The sequence below is a fragment of the Adiantum capillus-veneris genome, chromosome 3 (assembly GCF_014529385.1).
Source record: "Adiantum capillus-veneris isolate H3 chromosome 3, ASM1452938v2, whole genome shotgun sequence".
Lineage (NCBI taxonomy): Eukaryota > Viridiplantae > Streptophyta > Polypodiopsida > Polypodiales > Pteridaceae > Adiantum > Adiantum capillus-veneris.
In genome coordinates, this window is record NC_140933.1 from 120,738,160 (window position 1) to 120,747,148 (window position 8,989).

The window sequence follows — 8,989 nt, forward strand, 5'->3', positions numbered from 1 at the left end:
CACACACACACACACACACACACACAAGAAGAAGAGAGTTTTAACGTCGTAGGAAACTATCCCAAAAGACGTTAAAGATTAGGTTAGATGTAGACTTATGTTAAATTAGATTTAGGTTTATTTTTAGTTAGATTTACGTTTATTTAGATTTACGCTTATTTACATTAGATCGAGTCCATGCAAGAATTACTTACGGTTTAGGGTTTAGAGTTAGACGAACAGTGAAAAGATCTACTGTGAAAAGATGTTAAGATGCTGTGAAGTGCTACAGCTAGAGAAGAGGCAAAGGGGTTTTGTCCACTACATGCAGTATCATGTAGACGTGGGTCTGTAGATTTCTTGTACCCACAAATATAGGTATTGACCAATAAAGACAAGATTATAACCCGGTGGTTCTGATCTCCATGCACCTCTAGACCTAGGTGTGCGGGGATTGGACATGACTAGAGAATGTGAGATAGAGAGAGAGAGAGAGAGAGAGAGAGAGAGAGAGAGAGAGAGAGAGATACGACGAAGAATGCCAATAGAATATTAAATTTGTTGTCCAGGTTATAAGATTTTTATCCTCATTATGAGTAGTGACGAGGATGTGGGACCGTCCAACCGAAACACCTATCTCTCAACGAGGGTCTTATGTCCTTGTAATCAATGCAAGCATGCTGTGCGACGGACAAGACGTGTTTCTTTGCAGCACGTTCGTGAATTTGGCAAGTTCGATCCATCTATTATAGATCGAGTTGTTGGAATTTATAACTCGTCGGACTCTGACGCTGGCCAACAAGCAGCAATCTTGCAACCCAATAGACGTGTTCGCAGGCGCTTTGGTCAAGCAGCATATGTGAGGCCACAAGATGTAGCCTCTGACAGCTCGGGGGATGATCATGCAGAGCACATTCCCAATGAGGCAATGTTTGAGCCCGAGATTGATGAAATGATCGAGACGATCATGGATTCAGAAAGGCTTATCTATGATGATATGAAAAGTGAAGCCGATACGCCATTGTATAATGGAGCACATATGTCTAGATTGAAAGCACTCCTGGTTCTTCTCAACATGCAGGCAAAGTTTGGATGGAGTGACACTAGCGTCACAGCGCTTTTCAAGTGATCTATTACAATTAGTTTACTTTAATAAAACTCTAAATGTATAATGATCTGATAGATTTTCACACGACTGTATCGTATTTTTATGTTGTGTAGATTGCTTAAAGAGCACATACTACCAGCTGAAAATGTGATGCGAGATTCCCGAGATGAAGCAAGAAAGATTTTGCGAAACGTGGGGATGGATTACAATTCGATCCACACTTGTCCTAATGACTGCATTCTTTTCAGAGGGGAATACATAGACATGGAGAAGTGTCCGAAATGTGATTCCGAAAGATATCGAGTAGATCTCCACGGGACAAAAATTCCACAAAAGGTTTTGCAACATTTTCCTCTGCTTCCTCGCATCAAGCATTTCTTCGAATGTAAGTCCATGGCTGCCCTAGCATCATGGCATGAGGAGAATAAATCTTCGGATGGTGTGCTACGAATTCCTGCAGATTGCGCAGCCTGGAAACATATAGATGGAACATGGTCGGATTTTGCCAGGGAAGCTCGAAATTTGCGCTTAGGCCTGGCTATGGCCGGCGTAAATCCATTTGGTCAAAGATCAACATCTTACACTGTATGGCCCGTTGTCATCGTCAACTACAACATTCCCCCGTGGTTGACTACGAAGAAGGGGCACCTATGGCTAAGCTTGATTGTGCCAGGGCGATATAAAGTGGAGAATATGGATGTGTATCTTCGTCCACTATTGGAAGAGCTACAACAATTGTGGATTGGCATAGAGGTGGAGGATTTTTTGTCGACTTGTTCGACGTGCAATGGTTCAAGATAATCATGGAGGGTCGCAACGCTACTGTGCGTAGAGGAGAGTCTGGTTTTCTTGAGGTGGATTCTACTAAGAAATGGAATGACCTAAGAGACACTTTCGTACTACCCGAGCATTGTGAACAAGTAAGTATGTAAATAGTTAACATCCCCCTTTTACAAGTTATGTGCTTGAAAGCTCTCATGTAAGTTATGTGGCTCTGGCAGGTAATATTTCATCCTACAAAGTCTACATCAAACTGGTGGTACGTCATAGAGGTAGCCCCTCGTAGTGCAAGGACGTATGAAGGCTACCATGTGCCAATCACAATGGCATCAATGGAGGAGATCAGAGAAGATGCTCAATCAGAAGCCGCTGCGGTGGTGCCAGACGAGCATCAAGATGCTACTACTCTATATGGGGTGCATGCAGAGGAGCTACAAAATGAAACAGAGGATATGTGTTTAAACGGAGAGCTCTATATAGATATAGGAAGTTATGCTGAGTTATGCGAGGATGAGAGAGAGATCTCTTAAAGCCACAAATATTGTAGTTGAACAATTTTGCTCCGTGTTGTAAAAGCTCTGGCTCTTTAAGTACCTTCCATGGTGTATAACGCTCTTTTCTACTCGTGCTCACATCTTTTGATTGAAAATTTTGAGTTTTCGACTTGCCTCTTCTATCACTCAATTCATTGCGTCATTGTATTTATATGCATCATTACGTCATTGTATTTAATGGTCTTTGCGTCATTGTCTACTCTATTCATTCAATATTAAGTTTAAATATTCGTGTGTTTAATGCAGGTATGGATGATGAGGAGTTTCTTTCTTCCTTGTCACCGCAGCAGAGACAGTGGTACGTGGAGCGTCATCGCTCTGGCGCATCATCGCGCGTTCCTACTCCATCCGCATCTCCCTCTCTTTCGGAGCATTCGGCGCGCTCCGAAGCTTCGACGTCGACGAGATGAGCTTCACACTCGTCTAGACACCGGCGCTCTAGTGGTGGCGGTGGCGGTTGTTGTGGGGATTCTGCCGCCGATGCCTCCACACCGCCTCATGTTCGACGAGGCTCTTTATCCTCCCCTTCTTTGCCCGCCCCCACACCAGCCACAACATCGCCATCTACGCCAGGTTTTGCGCGGCTCACTGTTCCTAACAGCTACACACCTCTACCTACTCCGCGAGGAGCCACCCCACTCGACACTCCTCGCTTCGGGGCCCGGAGACACCTGACGTCTGTACCCCCATCGACACGCCGCTAGAGACCCCTGCCGGGACACCCAGGTTCACGCGTCACCGGCCAAAGGGCTTTCCTTACTCCGTCGACTTCAGCGGCGGCATCATCATGGATGATGACGGCAAGAAGGTGATCTCGCGCATGCGTGGTCTTTGCTCTCAGCTGTTTAGACACTACATACTAAACAAATGGAGTGAAGTACCAAGTGATTTAAAAAACAGTCATCAGCATACTTCATGATGAGTTTCCCGTTCCAACACGGGATCAGCGCTTCAATGAAGACCTGATGAAGATTCGAATGCGCAAATACTGCAAACACAAGCGTTCCGAAGTGCAAAAAGCAATCAAGCATGGGTGGAACAGGCCAGATTGGCTGGCCAAAGAAGATTGGAAGAATGCGAAGAAAGCAGCGCGCGAGAATCCCGACAAGTGGAAGCAACAAAAGGATGCAGCCAGAGCGCGAGTAGAGGCAGGGAGCTCGCACCACTTGGGGAGCGGTGGATGGACATCATTTGAGGCCGATTTTGTAAGTGTTTTCGCATTGCTCTTTATGTTCGATAGTTTAGGGTTTATGAGTTTTTTAATTCTAACATAATGAAATCTTTGTATGTTTTGACAGTGGTCGATGACGGGACTTGATCCCACACCGTACGAGCGCGAGTACGCAGGCAGGAAGGGCTTAAACTCCCTGATGGACATTCTCAGTTCTCGCGGCGGCATGGTTAGTATTAGGGTTTAGTCTTTTCTATTTTTTGTATTGTTTTATAAATGTCGTTATATGTTTATACTTACTGAAAGCTGACTTATTGTCTTTTTTTGCAGAATTCGATAGATACGTCGCTTGGACGCGATGAGACGTCTGACTAGACGACGTCAGTTTAGCCGTAGCTAGATAGCATTAGTTTAGGGTTTCTCATAGCTTATGTATCATGAGACGGATTTTATACGTCTTTTTGAACCATGTATATTATTACATTTGTCACCGCAGTTCATTTTGCCAATCAATTTTTTATGCCTATGATGTTGTACAATTGTCATTATTACATTTGCCAATCAATTCATTTTGCCTATGATGTGTACAATTGTCAATTTTGCAAACAATGCGTCTTGTGGGTGACTATTTTGGGTCTATTATCTACCCTTGCACTTTTTTTAAAAAGTGAATCAAGAACAATATGGTTGATGGGTGGCAGGGCATTCAATGCCCTGTCACCAAAAAAAATTTCTCTCGGGCGTCGCTATAACCGTCGCTATTTATGGCTCTGTAGCGTCGCTATGAGCATCGCTATAGACTTCTATTTAAACGTCGCTATAACCGTTGCTATAGGCGTCGCTATATGCGTCGCTATATAGCGACGCTCATAGCGACGCATATAGCGACGGTTATAGCGACTCATATAGCGACGCTCTCATAGCGACGGTTTTAGCGACGTCGGGGGTTATAAAAACCCATTGTATTTCCGTCGCTAACAATGTCACAAGAGCACACAACCTCTTGTAGTGTGCATGAGCTCTTGTAGACTATTTGCAGAGCTTGGAGCTAGCTCTGTGTGGCTTCCGCAGCGGGATGTTTGTCTATCAGTAGAGCCAGATGCACTAGCTCATCGAGAGTCAGTGGGCATAGGTTGAGAGAATCTCTCACCTTCTATTAGTTGTACACTAGTAGATCTTGCTTACAGGCACATTGGCCTTTAAGTGGGAGGTTGTTGGGGTTAAGGCCTATGTGCCTTGACCGGTCGCCCAGGTCATGGGCGCCCGCCCACTGTTACCCTATACTTATAATGAGTATACTGTATAGGGGGAGCTACCACTTCACAATCTCCCCACCCACATCGTGTGTGTGTCTCCTTCTCTCTCTCTCTCACTCTCCGTCTGTGGTGCTCCCCGATCGGCCGCCCAGAGTCTGGGCGCCCACTGACTTGTATACCTTATACATAGCATAAGTGTATAGGGGGCTGCTCACTCTTTGAGTCTCCCCACCCACATCGTGTCTGTCTCCTTCTCTCTCTCACTCACTCTCCGTTTGTGGTGCTCCACGATCCCCTTCATAGGCTACTCAGTAGTGGAGCTGAAGAACAAAGTCACCATGTAGTTTATGCAAGTGCCCGATAAAGAGCGAAAAATCAGATACCAAAAGGCACTCAATGCGCTTAAAGACCGCCTCGCCAACTGTCAACCCGAAGACTACTTCAGTCCATATAGTTGTATCAAGGGACGACACAGGCGAGGAGGGGGAATGTTAGCAGCAAGCTAACACATATACCACAGATACCATGTTTCGGAGTTCTCATTGTAAAAACACTTATTATTTCGATAAATCGGGAATATTGTAACTCCTAATTTTTGGATAAACCTTGTAATTGATGAGCCAGGGCTACAAACTTCCAGATTGTATCAACCTGTCATTACCCATCTTTGATAGAACTCCCAAATTATTAGTTTTGACCACCACAAACCTTGACTAAAGTATAAAAGCCAATTTTTGTAAGTTATTATCAAGTTTTTGGATAATGAAATACACAACGTGAGCTAACGGCGCTCACTTCTCTCTTTCTTGCTCTTCATACTCCCTCCCCGATTGTCACATTGCAGTCGTGTTTGTTGCATTGCAACCGCAGGTAAGAGCTCTACGCATTGACGTAAACACATCACAATAATTTGTAGCTTTTGGCGTCGTCATGATCCGTGGCCTAATTTCATCGTAACTAGGAATTTACACTTCAAAATAAAAAACTAAGCATAGGGAGGGTATTGGGGCATCATTGCTAAGCATTTAGGTGCATTCTGGGTCGAAAATGACTAGGTCAAAAATCCACTGTTGTTAATAATCGCGATTCTGAAACTTGACATAAAGTGGAATTTGAGACCATAAGCATGTGTTCTTAGGTCTTATAAACAAGTCCTAAAAGTTTCATTACGTTTGGATGTTATTTGATTCTGTAACGGATGTGATTTGTTTGCCGATGAGCGATTGGCTTTTAGTGATTTCTGTTACTTGAGTGTAGCATGAGTTAGATGCGAGTTGTTAGTTGTTTTTTGAGAGATTGACATCCTCTTGTAGTCTCTATGCACTAGTCGAGTCACCTTCATCCCATGCAATTTAATCGTGGTTCTCGATAATATTGCAATAAGATAGGATAGTGACGTTAAACACGCCTCCCACAACATCTATGGATTGACAATTTAATCGTGGTTCTCGGTAATATTGCAATAAGATAGGATAGTGAGGTTAAACACGCATCCCACAACATCTCTTACACTTTGCCCTTGTCAAGCTATTCTCTTGTGAGTTTGTGTGTTGTTTAGTCTAGGTATGTGTATGCGCCTTTAACACTCATATTTGTCCCTTGCCACTGCAAAATAGCCTCTTGGGTCTTTTATATCAAAGATTTGGTGACGTAACTTCAGTCTTTGCCCTAACCACCCCGCCTCCAGTATGCACCTACTGCGTTCAAAATGGTCCTCTAACACTATAGAAGAGCCCTCTCGGCTCTTCCATACCGAAGCTTGGTAACACAAGTTCAACCCTTGCAATGTCCACTCCGTTTCCACTATCATGTTTGTTTCGAGCAGTGGGACCATATGGAAGGTTGAATGCAACCTGTGTGCATCGGCGATGGATATTATATCACATGGTGAGTAAGCATTATCATTTTCTAATTTTTGACACTAAGAACGCAATTAACAAACACGTTGAAAATTGCACGCTATCATGGGGATGGCACGTTCCCACGCATTTGATAATTTGAAGAGGACTGCACAAATTCTCCCATGCAAGGAAACTTCCATGTTTTTTAAAAAAAAACATAAACATGGAACAAAAAGATTTAATAACATCGACATCTTGTATGATTATGAACATTAAGCTTGACAAAACTCTAACCCTGCTTGTGGTTTTTTGTGAGGTACACTTTTGAAACACGCTAATCAAAGCTCAAACACACTCTTAGGTTAAAAAATCTAACATGCTTCAATGAAAACTCTCTCTCTCTTTCTCTCCCCTTCATTTTCTCTCACCTTCATTTTCTCTCTCGCTCTTAGGTTAAAAAAGCTAACACGTTTTGATGAAAATCTTCTCTCTCTGTGTCTCTCTCCTTCATTTTGATGTCTCTCCTCCTTTTTAATAAATATCTTGACATAATTAATAGCATCAAATAAAAGAACTTGTTGAATTTTTTTTTCATTTGAAAAGTGTTGAAATGACATGTACGGTTTCCAATACTTTGCTTAATCTCAATTTGAGGCAAACGCAGCTAACGAAGCACCTAGTTCTTGAACTTGAAGCATTGTGTGTGTGTGTGTGTGTGTGTGTGTGTGTGTGTGTGTGAGAGAGAGAGAGAGAGAGAGAGAGAGAGAGTGTTTTATCTTTGCCCGGAAGAAAATTGGCACAGAGATTTCGTGTGGAGGAATATTAACTCTTTTTTCTTATATCTGTGACCTCAGAATATTGCAGCGAAATTATAGATTATGTGGCGAAGGGGGGCTTGTTGAGCTCCTTCTGGCTATAATAAGACGGCGGCAAACTTCCTGGAAGAGGTGGTGGATGTCGGCGAAGGAGAGGGCAGAGGTCTCGAGGACGAGGGGGATGTTTTGGAGGGAGGCGAAGTTGTGGGCGGCGGAGGGCGTGACTCGGCGCTGCGAATGAAGATCGGCTTTGTTACCCACAAGGGCGATGAGTACATGCGGGGACGCAGAGCACGCGAGCTCCTTCACCCAGAAGCGAGCACGTTCGAAGCTTGAAGGCGACGTGATGTCGTAGACAATGAGAGCGGCTGCCGCGCCACGGTAGTACAGCGGCGCCATTGCGCAGAATCGCTCCTGCCCGGCCGTGTCCCAGATCTCCAGCGTCACGCTGCACCCCTCCTCCGCCACTTCTATCGTCTTCTTCCTGAAGGACGTCACCAACGTACTCTGTGGCGGCATTTTTAAGGGATCGAACTCTTCGCCTGACTCCAGCTTCTGCAATATGCTGCTCTTTCCCACCCCTGACTCGCCCAGCAGAACCAGCTTCTCCGTTGCTGGCGCCTCTCTTGGTGCCCTGCTCACCCTCAACGCTGTCGGTCCATCCTTCTCCTGATCTGCCCCTGCCGGCGGATCATCCCTTCCGAGTATACACGAAACTGGTGTTGAAGCCGCGCAACCCATATTTTCTTCGGTCAATTTTTATATTCACATCTCATCCATTTATATCGTTCACTTGTTTTTCCTCCGACCATTGCTTTCTTTATTCGTGCTTTCTACTTTTGCTTTTCACGCTTTTCACGCTTTTCTAAAGCACCCTAAGGATTTTATGATTTTTTTGCATGGAAAATACCCCTAAATGGGTAATCAAATAGAAACGAATGTTCCAGAAAAATCATTTGCCTAAATGTACAAAAATCCCTTTAAGAAATTTCTTAACAAGAGATATACTAGCAAAAATATCTGGCGTTTTTGCAAATTTACGGTAACTAAAATTTCCCAACGGGCTTTCTTCTCCTCTCAGCCAACTACTATGAATTATCAACCGGCTCAAGGGTAAGCTGAGACACACTTTTCCCAAACACTTCACCAATGTGCCAATACCCATCCATCAAATTTTATACACGTCGTGAATTTCCGATCCTCTTTTAGGCCCCTTTCGCAAGAGACCAATGTGCCAATGCTCATCAATTTAAAGGATACTTTGAATTGACTTTGGAATGCTTCCTTAGATACACCAACTTAATCGATCTTAACCAAATTTAGACTAAGCTCACAAATTAGGAGGTAGGAGTGTGTTGTGATTTATGTCCAATTTTTGCTCCATAGAAAATTTGGTACAATAAGCAAAGATTGAGAATGGAATTGAGCTTTAGCGACATCGATGCCTTGCGATTGTCACAATCCCATTTTCAATGGTGCACATTG

At 43.9% G+C, this 8,989-nt stretch overlaps 1 pseudogene; it reads right to left on the bottom strand.

Moving 5' to 3' along the window:
• Window positions 1-7,297: 7,297 nt before the first annotated feature.
• On the bottom strand, window positions 7,298-8,245 carry LOC147461616 (ras-related protein RABF1 pseudogene; annotated as a pseudogene).
• Window positions 8,246-8,989: the final 744 nt, after the last annotated feature.